Source organism: Aptenodytes forsteri, unplaced genomic scaffold (assembly GCF_000699145.1).
Source record: "Aptenodytes forsteri isolate BGI_AS27 unplaced genomic scaffold, ASM69914v1 Scaffold96, whole genome shotgun sequence".
In the NCBI taxonomy this organism is placed as follows: domain Eukaryota; kingdom Metazoa; phylum Chordata; class Aves; order Sphenisciformes; family Spheniscidae; genus Aptenodytes; species Aptenodytes forsteri.
This window is the reverse complement of record NW_008795029.1, coordinates 1,719,219-1,724,072: the sequence shown is the minus strand read 5'-3', so window position 1 is coordinate 1,724,072 and position 4,854 is coordinate 1,719,219.

Here is a 4,854-nt window from a genome sequence, read left to right as displayed (position 1 = left end):
CGGGGGACCGGGGGGAGGAATGTCCCGTCCTGCGTGGGCACGGCGCGGGTGGGAACCGCAGTAGCGGGCAGCGCGTGTCCGGGTGACAGACCCCGTGTCCGGTGACGGACCCCGCTGGGGTCTGTTCCGTGCAAAGGGCAAATTCCTCTTTGGGTTCCCCCCCCACCCCCAGGAAGCGCAGAAGGGGCTGTTGGTGCAGCTCGTCCAGAAAGAGACAATTGTGGGGTGAAAAGTATGAAGAACGCGCACTTTTTTGCTAGGCAGGGTGAGTTATTTCAAACCATATCGGCACAACGTGACGTCTTGTGCAGAGGAGTTGGGATCCTGGAGCAGGGCCCCTTGTCCGTGTGAAACGATAGTTCTGCCTCGAATTGAGTTCGGGTGCTGTGTCAGCACCAAGGAAAAGCAGTTCAGGGTTGACTATTAAAAAGATGCTTTTAAGGTTAACAGATAAAAGTATCTGTTCTTAAATGTCGGAAAGCCCAGGTAGCTTAAAGGCCTTTTTGCATGGTAACAGTTCAGTGGTTTACTGTGTTTAAAAAAAAACCAAACAACCAAAAACAAAACAGCACAGCATTTTTTCCATAGGTCATTCGGATAATTACAATAATAAACCAGCTTCATTATAAGTAATTTTGAAAAAATACTTTAAATACACCAGAGAAGGCTGCTGCCAGTTGTGTTAAAATGCACCTGATGAGAAGACATGGAGGGTGCCTGCAGGTTCCTGTGAAGCTGAGGGGAGTTGCAGCAGCTCAGCTGCTCGAGCTCCTGTCTCCTAATTCTTAAAAGAACAAGGTGCATTGGGCTCCTTGGAAGAGCAGGGGTTTCTCAAATAATTGCCATCTGTATGAAGATCAGACGCTGTGTATTTGAGTAATTCCCTTTTAATGTAGGGCATTTCACAGCTTCTGGTCCTGTCTCAACTTCATTCAGAAACTTGTGTTGAATTTTGCTCAATGTTGAGCTGTCGCAGTACTGCACAACTGTGCCTTCTTTCTGTAAAAGGGAAGTTTTAAAATACCAATCATGTGAAAATACTGTTGGCAACCTCACCTTAAACGCTGCTATACTGTTGTGTGTATGTGGTGGTGTCTCTTTCCTCCTTGCTTTTGTCCGGTCTTAGCAGAGAACTAAACTTGCTTTTTACTGGTGATCTAAAAATCAAGAAGACCATATCTTGAATCGTTTTGTTTCTACTTACTACCTTCAGGGGAACTTTAATATAAAAAAAAAAAAAAAAAGTCATAGCAATTTGTGTGTTTAAATCTACAGTTATTGTCATACAGGCTATGTTACAGTTTACCTTGAAATAATTACAATTTAAAATCATCACTTGACAGCAACTGTATAGAAAGATGCTAATAAATTTCTTTTCTTCATCGCTCAGTCAAGGTTCTCTAGTACGGTAGGGTCTGTCTTCCCTGACGTGGTGTTAACGGGGGGGAGGGAATTGCAGAAGTGCCCCCGTCCTAATGGGCATAGTGGATTTAGAGCACAAGGTTTACAGGGGTGGAGAGTTTCACCTTTTGGTCTTGCAGCTCTCTGTGGCTTTTGAATGTCTGTTTTTGTCAGTGGTTCTTGTTCTCCTGCCTTCAGGCCCTTTTGATTGAAGGAGGGAGTAGGAATGCCTTGCTCACTCTGCCTGATCTCTTACCCGTCTCTTCTTATCCTACGTCTAAACTAACAATTTCAAGCTTTCCTGATTTCCTTACTACCTTCAGGGGAACTTTAATATTTAAAAAAAAAAAAAAAGTCATAGCAATTTGTGTGTTTAAATCTACAGTTATTGTCATACAGGCTATGTTACAGTTTACCTTGAAATAATTACAATTTAAAATCATCACTTGACAGCAACTGTATAGAAAGATGCTAATAAATTTCTTTTCTTCATCGCTCAGTCAAGGTTCTCTAGTACGGTAGGGTCTGTCTTCCCTGACGTGGTGTTAACGGGGGGGAGGGAATTGCAGAAGTGCCCCCGTCCTAATGGGCATAGTGGATTTAGAGCACAAGGTTTACAGGGGTGGAGAGTTTCACCTTTTGGTCTTGCAGCTCTCTGTGGCTTTTGAATGTCTGTTTTTGTCAGTGGTTCTTGTTCTCCTGCCTTCAGGCCCTTTTGATTGAAGGAGGGAGTAGGAATGCCTTGCTCACTCTGCCTGATCTCTTACCCGTCTCTTCTTATCCTACGTCTAAACTAACAATTTCAAGCTTTCCTGATGTGGAGGTTTGCCATACATCTGTGCCAGCTGGGTTTGACCTCTTCACTTGCTGATTTAAGAAAGAATAGTTAGGGCCGAATGTTGCCTTTGGAGCGGTGTATCACGCAGAAAAGAAGCTGTGTTATACTCTGTCTGCTGTCTCTTTAGCGCCTTCACGTGTTGTTCCTGTAGCGCTGTTGTGCGGCAAGATGCCTGCACTGAAGACCTTCCTCTCTCTTTTCTGATCAACCCTCCAGCATGTGAGGAGTTGGCTGTTCCTTCCGAGTGTCTATGGTCTTGCACGTGTCTGTGTTGACATCCTGTTGTTCAGCTGATTTGTTCAGGATGGTGGAGCACTCTTGATTTTGTGTTTTTTTTTTTTTTTTTTTTTAAAAAAGATGTGTATTTTTTCCCAGTAGCTAGATCCAGCTGTAGGGCTTTGGTAGGCACAGCTGAAATGCATGCTGTTGACGGGGGTGTGCAGGCCAGGAGATGGACTGGGAAAGAGCATGAAGTCAAATGGAGTGATGGGTGTTGCTACCATGCCGCTCTTGTAAAATGCCATCGTTTCGTTGTACTCTTGCAACATGTTCTCTTATCACTAGAATTCCTTTTTTCCCTCCTTCTTACATTTGACTTATGGCAAGCACAACAAATGTGGCAGCTAATAATGCAGAAACGAATAATGGAAATGAGCTTGAGATCCTTGAGAAGAATTTGAAAATAATTGCATTATTATTTTTCTCCCCTCCTCCTTCCCCTCCACAAGGATTTCTTATTTCTCTAAATAATCCAACTTTCTGTAGTATGTTGTGCTTCCAGTCTTCAAAACAGGTGCTCTGTATGCCTCAATACAACATCCAAAACTCATTCTATATAAAGAAAAAAATCAGACGGGCAGATAATGCCATCTTTTCCCTCCGTTCCGAGACCGGCCTTGGTTGTGCTGGTGTAAGCTGCAGCCTGGTTGGCATCCAGGTTCCTGGCTGAGTACTTGGAAATAAGAGTAAAACCAAGCACGAGAGATTTCATTCAGTCCCTTGTGCCTGCTCTGCCACCCCCCCAATCTTGACTGTCTTTTTTCTTTTCAGTCCTGAAGTGGTAAGGACCCCTGGTTGGCATCCAGGTTCCTGGCTGAGTACTTGGAAATAAGAGTAAAACCAAGCATGAGAGATTTCATTCAGTCCCTTGTGCCTGCTCTGCCACCCCCCCAATCTTGACTGTCTTTTTTCTTTTCAGTCCTGAAGTGGTAAGGACCCTGCTTTCTGAGGTGTCAGGAGATCTGCTCTGGCTCTTGCGGTGTTTCTTCCATCAGTTCAGTTGGAAGATCAGAGGAGAGGGCACAGTGTGAAATTTGTGTCTGGTCTGGGAACTACGCCTGCAGGGCTGTTAAATCTAATATCAAGCTTTTGATGCTGGTACTGTTCCTCTGAACAGGGTCCAAAGACCGATTTAATATTCTTATGGAATCGTGTCACCACATTAGATGAACCTTACTCCCAGTGAGCTGGTATTCATTAAAAACTCTCTCCCTGGCAGCAAGGCTTTCAAAACCCCTTTTTCAACATGGTCATAATAGTGCAAACAACAACAACAAAAAGTATTTTTCTTCATCAAGATACTACACATCCATAAATCTGAACCTTAATGCCACCTGGTTCCTGCAGCTAAGGGGAAGGATGCAAATCCGTTTCCAGTATTTGCTTACAGTTCTTTGCCCTGACAGCCCCGGGAGTTGCAGCTGGTGCGGTGCTGCGGGTGAAATGAGAACCTGTAGGTCTGCGAGTCTCCTTTCAGGCTCTGTTTTCTCCAAAGCCAGCGCAGGAGGATTGATGAGGATTCTCATCACCTTGCAGGGCAGACCCAGAGCCTCTAGTCACCTTCTAATATCTCACCTAATAATTGGGTTTTACTCAGTCAAAGCGTGTTTTGAGAATTACAAGTGGAGAGTCTGTGAGCGGCAGAAGGGGCTGCCACAGCCCTGTACAGCTTGTAGGTACATCAATCCATCAGCATTAAATACTCCGTTTTGTGACAAAGAGCCTGAATAATTTTGAGAATTTATTCTCGAGTGTAAATAAAACAAAATAACCCACGCAGCAACTGCTCTTTGCTATCAGAAAAGATCTGTGGTGGTGTGTGAATGGAATAGTTTATTGGTGGCTGGTAGCTGTAGTTACTCAACCTTAAGCAAAGTTCATTTGAACTCCATTTTATTTCTCCCTGTTCTTCTGCCCTGTAGCTTTTGAAAACCTGTTAGAATATACAAAGCCTGAGGGATGTATTTCAAGAATATCTGATCTGTGTGTCTTATTTCGTACTGTTTGCTTTGAGGGAGTCTCCTGACTCACATGTAGCTTCCAACGCACTTCGGTGCTTGAATAAGGAGATGCAACAAAAGAAAACACTCAGAAAATTTGATGTAATGTGTCACTAATGCCAGAAGAGGGTAGGCCAGTTCAAGGGAAATTTGCTTGACTTTTGTGCAGGTGGTAACTGGTTTTGGAAAAGCACTTGATGCACTGAAGGCCTTTTCATTGCAAGTGTTGAGGTATTTAGGTTGTCCCTGTGGCTGTTAGTGCTGTTGGTTATTTTTGTTTAAAAGTTTATTCTTACTACTGCATGTTTAAAAGCTCATGTTTTTTCTCTTCCAGCT